The sequence below is a fragment of the Cervus elaphus genome, chromosome 22, assembly GCF_910594005.1.
Source record: "Cervus elaphus chromosome 22, mCerEla1.1, whole genome shotgun sequence".
NCBI classification, from domain to species: Eukaryota; Metazoa; Chordata; class Mammalia; order Artiodactyla; family Cervidae; genus Cervus; species Cervus elaphus.
The window spans coordinates 63,236,675-63,256,249 of NC_057836.1; positions in this window are offsets into that span (position 1 = coordinate 63,236,675).

The following is a 19,575-nucleotide window of genomic DNA, read 5'->3' on the forward strand; positions in this document are numbered from 1 at the left end:
CACATCCTTTGAAAACTCCAGAGGTACGCGGAGATCAGTGCCTCCAAAGGAGACGATGCCTGACTCCTCGTGAAACTTGATAGGAGTCCCAGGGTTCCTGTGGCACGTGGAAAGGGACCCTTGGTCTCCTGCCTCAGCTGGAGAGGCGTCCCAATTGCCCTGCCAAGCCTCGAGGAGAATTCCGAGTTGTCCCTCGCAACTAGGCAGGAGTCCTGACGTCGCTGAACAAACACGTGTGTGGAAGGGCCATCCCCGTCGTAACTCGAGAATATACCCCAGGTTTCCACCGAAACTCGAGAACACCATGAGACTTCCCCCTCGCCGCGAGATGAGGCCCGATTCCCCTGCACTGCATGCAGAGCAATTCCGTGTTGCACATCAAACATGGAAGGAGCCTTGATTTCCTTGATGGCACTCCAGAGAAACCCCAAGAACACTGTTTCAAGGCTAGAGGGATCCTGAGGTCACTGTAGTAGCATGAAAGATCTCCGTGGCCCAAAAATCAACTCGAGATGAGAGGTTAGTCCCTGGCTTCGACTCCAGAGGAATACCACCTTACCACAAGCTCAACAAGAGGAGGCTTCTCTCAGCTCTAGGTATGTGAGAGGTACCCTGAGTTTGCGGCCTCAAGTGGAATGGACACCGCGATGCCCTGACTCGAAATAAGGCCGGATATCCCTGCAGTGACTTGAATGCAGGCTCGTCTTGCATCTCCCAAGACGAAAGGATGTCTGAATCCTCTGTGGAGACCACAGAGAAAGACCTAGTTCCTCACCTCATCGCGACCGGAGGCCTCACATCCTTTGAAAACTCCAGAGGTACACGGAGATCAGTGCCTCCAAAGGAGACGATGCCTGACTCCTCGTGAAACTTGATAGGAGTCCCAGGATTCCTGTGGCACGTGGAAAGGGACCCTTGGTCTCCCGCCTCAGCTGGAGAGGCGTCCCAATTGCCCTGCCAAGCCTCGAGGAGAATCCCGAGTTGTCCCTCGCAACTAGGCAGGAGTCCTGACGTCGCTGAACAAACACGTGTGTGGAATGGCCATCCCCGTCGTAACTCGAGAATGTACCCCAGGTTCCCGCCGCAACTCGAGAAAAACCATGAGACTTCCCCCTCGCCACGAGATGAGGCCCGATTCCCCTGCACTGCGTGCAGAGCAATTCCGTGTTGCACATCACACATGAAAGGAGCCTTGATTTCCTTGATGGCACTCCAGAGAATCCCCAAGAACACTGTTTCAAGGCTAGAGGGAACCTGAGGTCACTGTAGCAACACGAAAGAGCTCCGTGGACCAAAAATCAACTCGAGATGAGAGGTTAGTCCCTGGCTTCGACTCCAGAGGAATACGACCTTACGACAAGCACCTAAAGAGGAGGCTTCTCTCAGCTCTAGGTATGTGAGAGGGGCCCTGAGTTTGCGGCCTCAAGTGGAATGGACACCGCGATGCCCTGACTCGAAATAAGGCCGGATATCCATGCAGTGACTTGAATGCAGGCTCGTCTTACATCTCCCAAGATGAAAGGATGTCTGAATCCCCTGTGGAGACCACAGAGAAAGACCTAATTCCCCACCTCATCGCGACCGGAGGCCTCACATCCTTTGAAAACTCCAGAGGTACGCGGAGATCAGTGCCTCCAAAGGAGACGATGCCTGACTCCTCATGAAACTTGATACGAGTCCCAGAATTCCTGTGGCACGTGGAAAGGTACCCTTGGTCTCCCGCCTCAGATGGAGAGGCGTCCCAATTGCCCTGCCAAGCCTCGAGGAGAATCCCGAGTTGTCCCTCGCAACTAGGCAGGAGTCCTGACGTCGCTGAACAAACACGTGGTTGGAAGGGCCATCCCCGTCGTAACTCGAGAATATACGCCAGGTTCCTACCGCAACTCGAGAAAAACCATGAGACTTCCCCTTCGCCGCGAGATGAGGCTCGATTCCCCTGCACTGCGTGCAGAGCAATTCCGTGTTGCACATCACACATGAAAGGAGCCTTGATTTCCTTGATGGCACTCCAGAGAATCCCCAAGAACACTGTTTCAAGGCTAGAGGGATCCTGAGGTCACTGTAGCAACACGAAAGAGCTCCATGGACCGAAAATCAACTCGAGATGAGAGGATAGTCCCTGGCTTCGACTCCAGAGGAATACCACCTTTCCACAAGCACCTCAAGAGGAGGCTTCTCTCAGCTCTAGGTATGTGAGAGGCACCCTGAGTTTGCGGCCTCAAGTGGAATGGACACCGCGATGACCTGACTCGAAATAAGTCCGGATATCCCAGCAATGACTTGAATGCCGGCTCGTCTTGCTTCTCCCAAGATGAAAGGATGTTGAATCCCCTGTGGAGACCACAGAGAAAGACCTAGTTCCCCACCTCCTCGAGACCGGAGGCCTCACATCCTTTGAAACCTCCAGAGGTACGCGGAGATCAGTGCCTCCAAAGGAGACGATGCCTGACTCCTCGTGAAACTTGATAGGAGTCCCAGGGTTCCTGTGGCACGTGGAAAGGGACCCTTGGTCTCCTGCCTCAGCTGGAGAGGCGTCCCAATTGCCCTGCCAAGCCTCGAGGAGAATCCCGAGTTGTCCCTCGCAACTAGGCAGGAGTCCTGACGTCGCTGAACAAACACGTGTGTGGAAGGGCCATCCCCGTCGTAACTCGAGAATATACCCCAGGTTTCCACCGAAACTCGAGAACACCATGAGACTTCCCCCTCGCCGCGAGATGAGGCCCGATTCCCCTACACTGCATGCAGAGCAATTCCGTGTTGCACATCAAACATGGAAGGAGCCTTGATTTCCTTGATGGCACTCCAGAGAAACCCCAAGAACACTGTTTCAAGGCTAGAGGGATCCTGAGGTCACTGTAGCAACACGAAAGAGCTCCGTGGACCAAAAATCAACTCGAGATGAGATGTTAGTCCCTGGTTTCGACTCCAGAGGAATACCACCTTACCACAAGCACCTCAAGAGGAGGCTTCTCTCAGCTCAAGGTATGTGAGAGGGACCCTGAGTTTGCGGCCTCAAGTGGAATGGACACCACGATGCCCTGACTCGAAATGAGGCCGGATATCCCTGCAGTGACTTGAATGCAGGCTCGTCTTGCATCTCTCAAGACGAAAGGATGTCTGAATCCCCTGTGGAGACCAGAGAGAAAGACCTAGTTCCCCACCTCATCGCGACCGGAGGCCTCACATCCTTTGAAAACTCCAGAGGTACACGGAGATCAGTGCCTCCAAAGGAGACGATGCCTGACTTCTCGTGAAACTTGATAGGAGTCCCAGGATTCCTGTGGCACGTAGAAAGGGACACTTGGTCTCCCGCTTCAGCTGGAGAGGCGTCCCAATTGCTCTGCCCAGCCTCGAGGAGAATCCCGAGTTGTCCCTCGCAACTAGGCAGGAGTCCTGAAGTCGCTGAACAAACACGTGGGTGGGAGGTCCATCCCCGTCATAACTCGGGAATATATCCCAGGTTCCCGCTGCAACTCGAGAAAAACCATGAGACTTCCCCCTCGCCGCGAAATGAGGCTCGATTCTCCTGCACTGCATGCAGAGCAATTCCGTGTTGCACATCAACCATGAAAGGAGCCTTGTTTTCCTTAATGGCACTCCAGAGAAACCCCAAGAACACTGTTTCAAGGCTAGAGGGATCCTAAGGTCACTGTAGCAACACGAAAGAACTGTGTGGACCAAAAATCAACTCGAGATGAGAGGTTAGTCCCTGGCTTCGACTCCAGAGGAATACCACCTTACCACAAGCACCTCAAGAGAAGGCTTCTCTCAGCTCTAGGTATGTGAGAGGGACCCTGAGTTTGCGGCCTCAAGTGGAATGGACACTGCAATGCCCTGCCGCGAAATAAGGCCGGATATCCTTGCAGTGACTTGAAGGCAGGCTCATCTTGCATCTCCCAAGACGAAAGGATGTCTGAATCCCCTGTGGAGACCACAGAGAAAGACCTAGTTCCCCACCTCATCGCGACCAGAGGCCTCACATCCTTTGAAAACTCCAGAGGTAAGCGGAGATCAGTGCCTCCAAAGGAGACAATGCCTGACTCCTCGTGAAACTTGATAGGAGTCCCAGGATTCCTGTGGCACGTGGAAAGGGACCCTTGGTCTCCCGCCTCAGCTGGAGAGGCGTCCCAATTGCCCTGCCAAGCCTCGAGGAGAATCCCGAGTTGTCCCTCGCAACTAGGCAGGAGTCCTGACTTCGCTGAACAAACACGTGGGTGGAAGGGCCATCCCCGTCATAACTCGAGAATATACCCCATGTTCCCGCCGCAACTCGAGAAAAACCATGAGACTTCCCCCTCGCCGCGAGATGAGGCTCGATTCTCCTGCACTGCATGCAGAGCAATTCCGTGTTGCACATCACACATGAAAGGAGCCTTGATTTTCTTGATGGCACTGCAGAGAAACCCCAAGAACACTGTTTCAAGGCTAGAAGGATCCTGAGGTCACTGTAGCAACACGAAAGAGCTCCATGGACCAAAAATCAACTCGAGATCAGAGGGTAGTCCCTGACTTCGACTCCATAGGAATAACACCTTACCACAAGGACCTGAAGAGGAGGCTTCTCTCAGCTCTAGGTATGTGAGAGGGAACCTGAGTTTGCGGCCTCAAGTGGAATGGACACCGCGATGCCCTGACTCGAAATAAGGCCGGATATCCCTGCAGTGACTTGAATGCAGGCTGGTCTTGCATCTCCCAAGACGAAAGGATGTCTGAATCCCCTGTGGAGACCACAGAGAAAGACCTAGTTCCCCACCTCATCGCGAACGGAGGCCTCACATCCTTTGAAAACTCCAGAGCTACGCGGAGATCAGTGCCTCCAAAGGAGACGATGCCTGACTCCTCGTGAAACTTTATAGGAGTCCCAGGATTCCTGTGGTAAGTGGAAAGGGACCCTTGGTCTCCCGCCTCAGCTGGAGAGGCGTCCCAATTGCCCTGCAAAGCCTCGAGGAGAATCCCGAGTTGTCCCTCGCAACTAGGCAGGAGTCCTGACGTCGCTGAACAAACACGTGGGTGGGAGGGCCATCCCCGTTGTAACTCGAGAATATACCCAAGGTTCCCGCCGCAACTCGAGAAAAACCATGAGACTTCCCCCTCGACGCGAGATGAGGCCAGATTCCCATGCACTGCGTGCAGAGCAATCCGTGTTGCACATCACACATCAAATGAGCCTTGATTTCCTTGATGGCACTCCAGAGAAACCCCAAGAACACTGTTTCAAGGCTAGAGGGATCCTGAGGTCACTGTAGTAGCATGAAAGATCTCCGTGGCCCAAAAATCAACTCGAGATGAGAGGTTAGTCCCTGGCTTCGACTCCAGAGGAATACCACCTTACCACAAGCTCAACAAGAGGAGGCTTCTCTCAGCTCTAGGTATGTGAGAGGGGCCCTGAGTTTGCGGCCTCAAGTGGAATGGACACCGCGATGCCCTGACTCGAAATAAGGCCGGATATCCCTGCAGTGACTTGAATGCAGGCTCGTCTTGCATCTCCCAAGACGAAAGGATGTCTGAATCCTCTGTGGAGACCACAGAGAAAGACCTAGTTCCCCACCTCATCGCGACCAGAGGCCTCACATCCTTTGAAAACTCCAGAGGTACACGGAGATCAGTGCCTCCAAAGGAGACGATGCCTGACTCCTCGTGAAACTTGATAGGAGTCCCAGGATTCCTGTGGCACGTGGAAAGGGACCCTTGGTCTCCCGCCTCAGCTGGAGAGGCGTCCCAATTGCCCTGCCAAGCCTCGAGGAGAATCCCGAGTTGTCCCTCGCAACTAGGCAGGAGTCCTGACGTCGCTGAACAAACACGTGTGTGGAATGGCCATCCCCGTCGTAACTCGAGAATGTACCCCAGGTTCCCGCCGCAACTCGAGAAAAACCATGAGACATCCCCCTCGCCACGAGATGAGGCCCGATTCCCCTGCACTGCGTGCAGAGCAATTCCGTGTTGCACATCACACATGAAAGGAGCCTTGATTTCCTTGATGGCACTCCAGAGAATCCCCAAGAACACTGTTTCAAGGCTAGAGGGAACCTGAGGTCACTGTAGCAACACGAAAGAGCTCCGTGGACCAAAAATCAACTCGAGATGAGAGGTTAGTCCCTGGCTTCGACTCCAGAGGAATACGACCTTACGACAAGCACCTAAAGAGGAGGCTTCTCTCAGCTCTAGGTATGTGAGAGGGGCCCTGAGTTTGCGGCCTCAAGTGGAATGGACACCGCGATGCCCTGACTCGAAATAAGGCCGGATATCCATGCAGTGACTTGAATGCAGGCTCGTCTTACATCTCCCAAGATGAAAGGATGTCTGAATCCCCTGTGGAGACCACAGAGAAAGACGTAATTCCCCACCTCATCGCGACCGGAGGCCTCACATCCTTTGAAAACTCCAGAGGTACGCGGAGATCAGTGCCTCCAAAGGAGACGATGCCTGACTCCTCATGAAACTTGATACGAGTCCCAGAATTCCTGTGGCACGTGGAAAGGTACCCTTGGTCTCCCGCCTCAGATGGAGAGGCGTCCCAATTGCCCTGCCAAGCCTCGAGGAGAATCCCGAGTTGTCCCTCGCAACTAGGCAGGAGTCCTGACGTCGCTGAACAAACACGTGGTTGGAAGGGCCATCCCCGTCGTAACTCGAGAATATACGCCAGGTTCCTACCGCAACTCGAGAAAAACCATGAGACTTCCCCTTCGCCGCGAGATGAGGCTCGATTCCCCTGCACTGCGTGCAGAGCAATTCCGTGTTGCACATCACACATGAAAGGAGCCTTGATTTCCTTGATGGCACTCCAGAGAATCCCCAAGAACACTGTTTCAAGGCTAGAGGGATCCTGAGGTCACTGTAGCAACACGAAAGAGCTCCATGGACCGAAAATCAACTCGAGATGAGAGGATAGTCCCTGGCTTCGACTCCAGAGGAATACCACCTTTCCACAAGCACCTCAAGAGGAGGCTTCTCTCAGCTCTAGGTATGTGAGAGGCACCCTGAGTTTGCGGCCTCAAGTGGAATGGACACCGCGATGACCTGACTCGAAATAAGTCCGGATATCCCAGCAATGACTTGAATGCCGGCTCGTCTTGCTTCTCCCAAGATGAAAGGATGTTGAATCCCCTGTGGAGACCACAGAGAAAGACCTAGTTCCCCACCTCCTCGAGACCGGAGGCCTCACATCCTTTGAAACCTCCAGAGGTATGCGGAGATCAGTGCCTCCAAAGGAGACGATGCCTGACTCCTCGTGAAACTTGATAGGAGTCCCAGGGTTCCTGTGGCACGTGGAAAGGGACCCTTGGTCTCCTGCCTCAGCTGGAGAGGCGTCCCAATTGCCCTGCCAAGCCTCGAGGAGAATCCCGAGTTGTCCCTCGCAACTAGGCAGGAGTCCTGACGTCGCTGAACAAACACGTGTGTGGAAGGGCCATCCCCGTCGTAACTCGAGAATATACCCCAGGTTTCCACCGAAACTCGAGAACACCATGAGACTTCCCCCTCGCCGCGAGATGAGGCCCGATTCCCCTACACTGCATGCAGAGCAATTCCGTGTTGCACATCAAACATGGAAGGAGCCTTGATTTCCTTGATGGCACTCCAGAGAAACCCCAAGAACACTGTTTCAAGGCTAGAGGGATCCTGAGGTCACTGTAGCAACACGAAAGAGCTCCGTGGACCAAAAATCAACTCGAGATGAGAGGTTAGTCCCTGGTTTCGACTCCAGAGGAATACCACCTTACCACAAGCACCTCAAGAGGAGGCTTCTCTCAGCTCAAGGTATGTGAGAGGGACCCTGAGTTTGCGGCCTCAAGTGGAATGGACACCACGATGCCCTGACTCGAAATGAGGCCGGATATCCCTGCAGTGACTTGAATGCAGGCTCGTCTTGCATCTCTCAAGACGAAAGGATGTCTGAATCCCCTGTGGAGACCAGAGAGAAAGACCTAGTTCCCCACCTCATCGCGACCGGAGGCCTCACATCCTTTGAAAACTCCAGAGGTACACGGAGATCAGTGCCTCCAAAGGAGACGATGCCTGACTTCTCGTGAAACTTGATAGGAGTCCCAGGATTCCTGTGGCACGTAGAAAGGGCCACTTGGTCTCCCGCTTCAGCTGGAGAGGCGTCCCAATTGCTCTGCCCAGCCTCGAGGAGAATCCCGAGTTGTCCCTCGCAACTAGGCAGGAGTCCTGAAGTCGCTGAACAAACACGTGGGTGGGAGGTCCATCCCCGTCATAACTCGGGAATATATCCCAGGTTCCGGCTGCAACTCGAGAAAAACCATGAGACTTCCCCCTCGCCGCGAAATGAGGCTCGATTCTCCTGCACTGCATGCAGAGCAATTCCGTGTTGCACATCAACCATGAAAGGAGCCTTGTTTTCCTTAATGGCACTCCAGAGAAACCCCAAGAACACTGTTTCAAGGCTAGAGGGATCCTAAGGTCACTGTAGCAACACGAAAGAACTGTGTGGACCAAAAATCAACTCGAGATGAGAGGTTAGTCCCTGGCTTCGACTCCAGAGGAATACCACCTTACCACAAGCACCTCAAGAGAAGGCTTCTCTCAGCTCTAGGTATGTGAGAGGGACCCTGAGTTTGCGGCCTCAAGTGGAATGGACACTGCAATGCCCTGCCGCGAAATAAGGCCGGATATCCTTGCAGTGACTTGAAGGCAGGCTCATCTTGCATCTCCCAAGACGAAAGGATGTCTGAATCCCCTGTGGAGACCACAGAGAAAGACCTAGTTCCCCACCTCATCGCGACCAGAGGCCTCACATCCTTTGAAAACTCCAGAGGTAAGCGGAGATCAGTGCCTCCAAAGGAGACGATGCCTGACTCCTCGTGAAACTTGATAGGAGTCCCAGGATTCCTGTGGCACGTGGAAAGGGACCCTTGGTCTCCCGCCTCAGCTGGAGAGGCGTCCCAATTGCCCTGCCAAGCCTCGAGGAGAATCCCGAGTTGTCCCTCGCAACTAGGCAGGAGTCCTGACTTCGCTGAACAAACACGTGGGTGGAAGGGCCATCCCCGTCATAACTCGAGAATATACCCCATGTTCCCGCCGCAACTCGAGAAAAACCATGAGACTTCCCCCTCGCCGCGAGATGAGGCTCGATTCTCCTGCACTGCATGCAGAGCAATTCCGTGTTGCACATCACACATGAAAGGAGCCTTGATTTTCTTGATGGCACTGCAGAGAAACCCCAAGAACACTGTTTCAAGGCTAGAAGGATCCTGAGGTCACTGTAGCAACACGAAAGAGCTCCATGGACCAAAAATCAACTCGAGATCAGAGGGTAGTCCCTGACTTCGACTCCATAGGAATAACACCTTACCACAAGGACCTGAAGAGGAGGCTTCTCTCAGCTCTAGGTATGTGAGAGGGAACCTGAGTTTGCGGCCTCAAGTGGAATGGACACCGCGATGCCCTGACTCGAAATAAGGCCGGATATCCCTGCAGTGACTTGAATGCAGGCTGGTCTTGCATCTCCCAAGACGAAAGGATGTCTGAATCCCCTGTGGAGACCACAGAGAAAGACCTAGTTCCCCACCTCATCGCGAACGGAGGCCTCACATCCTTTGAAAACTCCAGAGCTACGCGGAGATCAGTGCCTCCAAAGGAGACGATGCCTGACTCCTCGTGAAACTTTATAGGAGTCCCAGGATTCCTGTGGTAAGTGGAAAGGGACCCTTGGTCTCCCGCCTCAGCTGGAGAGGCGTCCCAATTGCCCTGCAAAGCCTCGAGGAGAATCCCGAGTTGTCCCTCGCAACTAGGCAGGAGTCCTGACGTCGCTGAACAAACACGTGGGTGGGAGGGCCATCCCCGTTGTAACTCGAGAATATACCCAAGGTTCCCGCCGCAACTCGAGAAAAACCATGAGACTTCCCCCTCGACGCGAGATGAGGCCAGATTCCCATGCACTGCGTGCAGAGCAATCCGTGTTGCACATCACACATCAAATGAGCCTTGATTTCCTTGATGGCACTCCAGAGAAACCCCAAGAACACTGTTTCAAGGCTAGAGGGATCCTGAGGTCACTGTAGTAGCATGAAAGATCTCCGTGGCCCAAAAATCAACTCGAGATGAGAGGTTAGTCCCTGGCTTCGACTCCAGAGGAATACCACCTTACCACAAGCTCAACAAGAGGAGGCTTCTCTCAGCTCTAGGTATGTGAGAGGGGCCCTGAGTTTGCGACCTCAAGTGGAATGGACACCGCGATGCCCTGACTCGAAATAAGGCCGGATATCCCTGCAGTGACTTGAATGCAGGCTCGTCTTACATCTCCCAAGATGAAAGGATGTCTGAATTCCCTGTGGAGACCACAGAGAAAGACCTAATTCCCCACCTCATCGCGACCGGAGGCCTCACATCCTTTGAAAACTCCAGAGGTACGCGGAGATCAGTGCCTCCAAAGGAGACGATGCCTGACTCCTCATGAAACTTGATACGAGTCCCAGAATTCCTGTGGCACGTGGAAAGGTACCCTTGGTCTCCCGCCTCAGATGGAGAAGCGTCCCAATTGCCCTGCCAAGCCTCGAGGAGAATCCCGAGTTGTCCCTCGCAACTAGGCAGGAGTGCTGACGTCGCTGAACAAACACGTGGTTGGAAGGGCCATCCCCGTCGTAACTCGAGAATATACGCCAGGTTCCTACCGCAACTCGAGAAAAACCATGAGACTTCCCCTTCGCCGCGAGATGAGGCTCGATTCCCCTGCACTGCGTGCAGAGCAATTCCGTGTTGCACATCACACATGAAAGGAGCCTTGATTTCCTTGATGGCACTCCAGAGAATCCCCAAGAACACTGTTTCAAGGCTAGAGGGATCCTGAGGTCACTGTAGCAACACGAAAGAGCTCCATGGACCGAAAATCAACTCGAGATGAGAGGATAGTCCCTGGCTTTGACTCCAGAGGAATACCACCTTTCCACAAGCACCTCAAGAGGAGGCTTCTCTCAGCTCTAGGTATGTGAGATGAACCCTGAGTTTGCGGCCTCAAGTGGAATGGACACCGCGATGACCTGACTCGAAATAAGTCCGGATATCCCAGCAATGACTTGAATGCCGGCTCGTCTTGCTTCTCCCAAGATGAAAGGATGTTGAATCCCCTGTGGAGACCACAGAGAAAGACCTAGTTCCCCACCTCATCGAGACCGGAGGCCTCACATCCTTTGAAACCTCCAGAGGTACGCGGAGATCAGTGCCTCCAAAGGAGACGATGCCTGACTCCTCGTGAAACTTGATAGGAGTCCCAGGGTTCCTGTGGCACGTGGAAAGGGACCCTTGGTCTCCTGCCTCAGCTGGAGAGGCGTCCCAATTGCCCTGCCAAGCCTCGAGGAGAATCCCGAGTTGTCCCTCGCAACTAGGCAGGAGTCCTGACGTCGCTGAACAAACACGTGTGTGGAAGGGTCATCCCCGTCGTAACTCGAGAATATACCCCAGGTTTCCACCGAAACTCGAGAACACCATGAGACTTCCCCCTCGCCGCGAGATGAGGCCCGATTCCCCTGCACTGCATGCAGAGCAATTCCGTGTTGCACATCAAACATGGAAGGAGCCTTGATTTCCTTGATGGCACTCCAGAGAAACCCCAAGAACACTGTTTCAAGGCTAGAGGGATCCTGAGGTCACTGTAGCAACACGAAAGAGCTCCATGGACCGAAAATCAACTCGAGATGAGAGGTTAGTCCCTGGCTTCGACTCCAGAGGAATACCACCTTACCACAAGCACCTCAAGAGGAGGCTTCTCTCAGCTCAAGGTATGTGAGAGGGACCCTGAGTTTGCGGCCTCAAGTGGAATGGACACCACGATGCCCTGACTCGAAATGAGGCCGGATATCCCTGCAGTGACTTGAAGGCAGGCTCATCTTGCATCTCCCAAGATGAAAGGATGTCTGAATCCCCTGTGGAGACCACAGAGAAAGACCCTGTTCCCCACCTGATCGCGACCGGAGGCCTCACATCCTTTGAAAACTGCAGAGGTACACGGAGATCAGTGCCTCTAAAGGAGACGATGCCTGACTCCTCGTGAAACTTGATAGGAGTCCCAGGATTCCTGTGGCACGTGGAAAGGGACTCTTGGTCTCCCGCCTCAGCTGGAGAGGCGTCCCAATTGCCCTGCCAAGCCTCGAGGAGAATCCCGAGTTGTCCCTCGCAACTAGGCAGGAGTCCTGACGTCGCTGAACAAACACGTGGGTGGAAGGGCCATCCCCGTCGTAACTCGAGAATATACCCCAGGTTCCCGCCATAACTCGAGAAAAACCATGAGACTTCCCCCTCGCCGCGAGATGAGGCCGAATTCCCCTCCATGCGTGCAGAGCAATTCCGTGTTGCACATTACACATGAAAGGAGCCTTGATTTCCTTGATGGCACTCCAGAGAAACCCCAAGAACACTCTTTCAAGGCTAGAGGGATCCTGAGGTCACTGTAGCAACACGAAACAGCTCCGTGGACCAAAAATCAACTCGAGATGAAAGGTTAGTCCCTGGCTTCGACTATAAAATAATACCACCTTACCACAAGCACCTCAAGAGGAGGCTTCTCTCATCTCTAAGTATGTGAGAGGGACCCTGAGTTTGCGGCCTCAAGTGGAATGGACACCGCGATGCCCAGACTCGAAAAAAGGCCAGATATCTCTGAAGTGACTTGAGTGCCGGCTCGTCTTGCATCTCCCAAGACGAAAGGATGTCTGAATCCCCTGTGGAGACCACAGAGAAAGACCTAGTTCCCCACCTCATCGCGACCGGAGGCCTCACATCCTTTGAAAACTCCAGAGGTAAGCGGAGATCAGTGCCTCCAAAGGAGACGATGCCTGACTCCTCGTGAAACTTGATAGGAGTCCCAGGATTCCTGTGGCAAGTGGAAAGGGACCCTTGGTCTCCCGCCTCAGCTGGAGAGGCGTCCCAATTGCCCTGCCAACCCTCGAGGAGAATCCCGAGTTGTCCCTCGCAACTAGGCAGGAGTCCTGACTTCGCTGAGCAAACACGTGTGTGGAAGGGCCATCCCCGTCATAACTCGAGAATATACCCCAGGTTCCCGCCGCAACTCGAGAAAAACCATGAGACTTCCCCCTCGCCGCGAGATGAGGCTCGATTCTCCTGCACTGCATGCAGAGCAATTCCGTGTTGCACATCACACATGAAAGGAGCCTTGATTTTCTTGATGGCACTGCAGAGAAACCCCAAGAACACTGTTTCAAGGCTAGAAGGATCCTGAGGTCACTGTAGCAACACGGAAGAGCTCCATGGACCAAAAATCAACTCGAGATGAGAGGGTAGTCCCTGACTTCGACTCCATAGGAATAACACCTTACCACAAGCACCTGAAGAGGAGGCTTCTCTCAGCTCTAGGTATGTGAGAGGAAACCTGAGTTTGCGGCCTCAAGTGGAATGGACACCGCGATGCCCTGACTCGAAATAAGGCCGGATATCCCTGCAGTGACTTGAATGCAGGCTGGTCTTGCATCTCCCAAGACGAAAGGATGTCTGAATCCCCTGTGGAGACCACAGAGAAAGACCTAGTTCCCCACCTCATCGCGACCGGAGGCCTCACATTCTTTGAAAACTCCAGAGCTACGCGGAGATCAGTGCCTCCAAAGGAGACGATGCCTGACTCCTCGTGAAACTTTATAGGAGTCCCAGGATTCCTGTGGTAAGTGGAAAGGGACCCTTGGTCTCCCGCCTCAGCTGGAGAGGCGTCCCAATTGCCCTGCCAAGCCTCGAGGAGAATCCCGAGTTGTCCCTCGCAACTAGGCAGGAGTCCTGACGTCGCTGAACAAACACGTGGGTGGGAGGGCCATCCCCGTTGTAACTCGAGAATATACCCAAGGTTCCCGCCGCAACTCGAGAAAAACCATGAGACTTCCCCCTCGACGCGAGATGAGGCCAGATTCCCATGCACTGCATGCAGAGCAATTCCGTGTTGCACATCACACATCAAATTAGCCTTGATTTCCTTGATGGCACTCCAGAGAAACCCCAAGAACACTGTTTCAAGGCTAGAGGGATCCTGAGGTCACTGTAGTAGCATGAAAGATCTCCGTGGCCCAAAAATCAACTCGAGATGAGAGGTTAGTCCCTGGCTTCGACTCCAGAGGAATACCACCTTACCACAAGCTCCTCAAGAGGAGGCTTCTCTCAGCTCTATGTATGTGAGAGGGACCCTGAGTTTGCGGCCTCAAGTGGAATGGACACCGCGATGCCCTGACTCAAAATAAGGCCGGTTATCCCTGCAGTGACTTGAATGCAGGATCGTCTTGCATCTCCCAAGACGAAAGGATGTCTGAATCCCCTGTGGAGACCACAGAGAAAGACCTAGTTCCCCACCTCATCGCGACAGGAGGCCTCACATCCTTTGAAAATTTCAGAGGTACGCGGTGTTCAGTGCCTCCAAAGGAGACGATGCCTGACTCCTCGTGAAACTTGATAGGAGTCCCAGGATTCCTGTGGCACGTGGAAAGGGACCCTTGGTCACCCACCTCGGCTGGAGAGGCGTCCCAATTGCCCTGCCAAGCCTCGAGGAGAATCCCGAGTTGTCCCTCGCAACTAGGCAGGAGTCCTGGCATCACTGAACAAACACGTGGGTGGAAGGGCCATCCCCGTCGGAACTCGAGAATATACCCCAGGTTCCCGCCGCAACTCGAGAAAAACCATGAGACTTCCCCCTCGCCGCGAGATGAGGCCCGATTCTCCTGCACTGCGTGCAGAGACATTCCGTGGTGCACATCACACATGAAAGGAGCCTTGATTTCCTTGATGGCACTCCAGAGAAACCCCAAGAACACTGTTTCAAGGCTAGAGGATCCTGAGGTCACTGAAGCAACACGAAAGAGCTCCGAGGACCAAGAATCAACTCGAAATGAGAGGTTAGTCCCTAGCTTCGAGTCCAGAGGAATACCACCTTACCACAAGTACCTCAAGAGGAGGCTTCTCTCAGCTCTAGGTATGTGAGAGGGACCCTGAGTTTGCGGCCTCAAGTGGAAAGGACACCGCGATGCCCTGACTCGAAATAACGCCGGATATCCATGCAGTGACTTGAATCCAGGCTCGTCTTGCATCTCCCAAGACGAAAGGATGTCTGAATCCCCTGTGGAGACAACAGAGAAAGACCTAGTTCCCCACCTCATCACGACCGGAGGCCTCACATCCTTTGAAAACTCCAGAGGTACGCGGAGATCAGTGCCTCCAAAGGAGACGATGCCTGACTCCTTGTGAAACTTGATAGGAGTCCCAGGATTCCTGTGGCATGTGGAAAGGGTCCCTTGGTCTCCCGCCTCAGCTGGAGAGGCGTCCCAATTGCCCTGCCAAGCCTCGAGGAGAATCCCGAGTTGTCCCTCGCAACTAGGCAGGAGTCCTGACGTCCCTGAACAAACATGTGGGTGGAAGGGCCATCCCAGTCGTAACTCGAGTATATACCCCTGGTTCCCGCCGCAACTCGAGAAAAACCATGAGACTTCCCCTTTGCCGCGAGATGAGGCCCAATTCCCCTGCACTGCGTGCAGAGCAATTCCGTGTTGCACATCACACATGAAAGGAGCCTTGATTTCCTTGATGGCACTCCAGAGAAACCCCAAGAACACTGTTTCAAGGCTAGACGGATCCTGAGGTCATTGTAGCCACACGAAAGAGCTCCGTGGACGAAAAGTCAACTCGAGATGAGAGGTTAGTCCCTGGCGTCGACTCCAGAGGAATACCACCTTACCACAAGCACCTCAAGCGGAGGCTTCTCTCAGCTCTAGGTATGTGAGAGGGACCCTGAGTTTGCGGCCTCAAGTGGAATGGACACCGCGATGCCCTGACTCGAAATAAGGCCGAATATCCCTGCAGTGACTTGAATGCAGGCTCGTCTTGCATCTCCCAAGACGAAAGGATGTCTGAATCCCCTGTGGAGACCACAGAAAAAGACCTATTTCCCCACCTCATCGCGACCGAAGGCCTCACATCCTTTGAAAACTCCAGAGGTACGCGGAGATCAGTGTCTCCAAAGGAGATGATGCCTGACTCCTCGTGAGCCTTGATAGGAGTCCCAGGATTCCTGTGGCACGTGGAAAGGGACGCTTGGTATCCCACCTCAGCTGGAGAGGCGTCCCAATTGCCCTGCCAAGCCTCGAGGAGAATCCCGAGTTGTCCCTCGCAACTAGGCAGGAGTCCTGACGTCGCTGAACAAACATGTGTGTGGAAGGGCAATCCCCGTCGTAACTCGAGAATATACCCCAGGTTTCCATCGCACATCGAGAAAAACCATGAGACTTCCCCCTCGCCGCAAAATGAGGCCCGATATCCTGCACTGCGTGCAGAGCAATTCCGTGTTGCACATCACACATGAAAGGAGACTTGATTTCCTTGATGGCACTCCAGAGAAACCCCAAGAACATTGTTTCAAGGCTAGAGGGATCCTGAGGTAATTGTAGCCACACGAAAGAGCTCCGTGGGCCAAAAATCAACTCGAGATGAGAGGTTAGTCCCTGGCTTCGACTCCAGAGGAATACCACCTTACCACAAGCACCTCAAGAGGAGGCTTCTCGCAGCTCTAGGTATGTGAGAGGGACCCTGAGTTTGCGGCCTCAAGTGGAATGGACACCGCGATGCCCTGACTCAATATAAGGCCGGATATCCCTGCAGTGACTTGAATGCAGGCTCGTCTTGCATCTCCCAAGACGAAAGGATGTCTGAATCCCCTGTGGAGACCACAGAGAAAGACCTAGTTACCCATCTCATCGCGACCGGAGGCCTCACATCCTTTGAAAACTCCAGAGGTACACGGAGATCAGTGCTTCCAAAGGAGACGATGCCTGACTCCACGTGAAACTTGATAGTAGTCCCAGGATTCCTGTGGCACGTGGAAAGGGACCCTTGGTCTCCCGCCTCAGCTGGAGAGTCGTCCCAATTGCCCTGCCAAGCCTCGAGGAGAATCGCGAGTTGTCCCTCGCAGCTAGGCAGGAGTCCTGAGGTCGCTGAACAAACACGTGGGTGAAAGGGCCATCCCCGTCGTAACTCGAGAATATACCCCAGGTTCCCGCCGCAACTCGAGAAAAACCATGAGACTTCCCCCTCGACGCAAAATGAGGCCCGATTCCCCTGCACTACATGCAGAGCAATTCCGTGCTGCACATCAAACATGAAAGGAGCCTTGATTTCCTTAATGGCACTCCAGAGAAACTCCAAGAACACTGTTTCAAGGCTAGAGGGATCCTGAGGTCACTGTAGAAACACGAAAGAGCTCCGTGGACCAAAAATCAACTCGAGATGAGAGGTTCGTCCCTGGCTTCGACACCAGAGGAATACCACCTTACCACAAGCACCTCAAGAGGAGGCTTCTCTCAGCTCTAGGTATGTGAGAGGGACCTGAGTTTGCGGCCTCAGTGGAATGGACACTGCGATGTCCTGACGCGAAATAATGCCGGATATCCCTGCAGTGACTTGAATGCAGGCTCGTCTTGCATTTCCCAAGGTGAAAGGATGTCTGAATCCCCTGTGGAGACCACAGAGAAAGACCTAGTCCCGAACCTCATCGCGACCGGAGGCCTCACATCCTTTGAAAACTCCAGAGCTACGCGGAGATCAGTGCCTCCAAAGGAGACGATGCCTGACTCCTCGTGAAACTTGATAGGAGTCCCAGGATTCCTGTGGCACGTGGAAAGGGACCCTTGGTCTCCCGCCTCAGCTAGAGAGGCGTCCCAATTGCCCTGCCAACCCTCGAGGAGAATCCCGAGTTGTCCCTCGCAACTAGGCAGGAGTCCTGACTTCGCTGAGCAAACACGTGGGTGGAAGGGCCATCCCCGTCGTAACTCGAGAATATACCCCAGGTTCCCGACGCAACTCGAGAAAAACCATGAGACTTCCCCCTCGCCGCTAGATGAGGCCTGATTCCCCTGCACTGCGTGCAGTGCAATTCCGTGTTGCACATCACACATGAAAGGAGCCTTGATTTCCTTGATGGCACTCCAGAGAAACCCCAAGAACACTGTTTCAAGGCTAGAGGGATCCTGAGGTCACTGTAGCAACACGAAATAGCTCCATGGACCAAAAATCAACTCGAGATGAGAGGGTAGTCCCTGGCTTCGACTCCAGAGGAATAACACCTTACCACAAGCACCTGAAGAGGAGGCTTCTCTCAGCTCTAGGTATGTGAGAGGGACCCTGAGTTTGCGGCCTCAAGTGGAATGGACACCGCGATGCCCTGACTCGAAATAAGGCCGGATATCCCTGCAGTGACTTGAATGCAGGCTGGTCTTGCATCTCCCAAGACGAAAGGATGTCTGAATCCCCTGTGGAGACCACAGAGAAAGACCTAGTTCCCCACCTCATCGCGACCGGAGGCCTCACATCCTTTGAAAACTCCAGAGCTACGCGGAGATCAGTGCCTCCAAAGGGGACGATGCCTGACTCCTCGTGAAACTTTATAGGAGTCCCAGGATTCCTGTGGTAAGTGGAAAGGGACACTTGGTCTCCCGCCTCAGCTGGAGAGGCGTCCCAATTGCCCTGCAAAGACTCGAGGAGAATCCCGAGTTGTCCGTCGCAACTAGGCAGGAGTCCTGACGTCGCTGAACAAACACGTGGGTGGGAGGGCCATCCCCGTTGTAACTCGAGAATATACCCAAGGTTCCCGCCGCAACTCGAGAAAAACTATGAGACTTCCCCCTCGACGCGAGATGAGGCCAGATTTCCATGCACTGCGTGCAGAGCAATTCCGTGTTGCACATCACACATCAAATGAGCCTTGATTTCCTTGATGGCACTCCAGAGAAACCCCAAGAACACTGTTTCAAGGCTAGAGGGATCCTGAGGTCACTGTAGTAGCATGAAAGATCTCCGTGGCCCAAAAATCAACTCGAGATGAGAGGTTAGTCCCTGGCTTCGAATCCAGAGGAATACCACCTTACCACAAGCTCCTCAAGAGGAGGCTTCTCTCAGCTCTATGTATGTGAGAGGGACCCTGATTTTGCGGCCTCAAGTGGAATGGACACCGCGATGCCCTGACTCAAATTAAGGCCGGTTATCCCTGCAGTGACTTGAATGCAGGCTCGTCTTGCATCTCCCAAGACGAAAGAATGTCTGAATCCCCAATTCAGACCACAGAGAAAGACCTAGTTCCCCACCTCATCGCGACAGGAGGCCTCACATCCTTTGAAAATTTCAGAGGTACGCGGTGTTCAGTGCCTCCAAAGGAGACGATGCCTGACTCCTCGTGATACTTGATAGGAGTCCCAGGATTCCTGTGGCACGTGGAAAGGGACCCTTGGTCTCCCGCCTCAGCAGGAGAGGCGTCCCAATTGCCCTGCCAAGCCTCGAGGAGAATCCCGAGTTGTCCCTCGCAACTAGGCAGGAGTCCTGACGTCGCTGAACAAACACGTGTGTGGAAGGGCCATCCCCGTCTTAACTCGAGAATATACCCCAGGTTCCCGCCACAACTCGAGAAAAACCATGAGAGTTCCCCCTCGCCGCGAGATGAGGCTCGATTCTCCTGCCCTGCATGCAGAGCAATTCCGTGTTGCACATCACACATGAAAGGAGCCTTGATTTTCTTGATGGCACTGCAGAGAAACCCCAAGAACACTGTTTCAAGGCTAGAAGGATCCTGAGATCACTGTAGCAACACGAAAG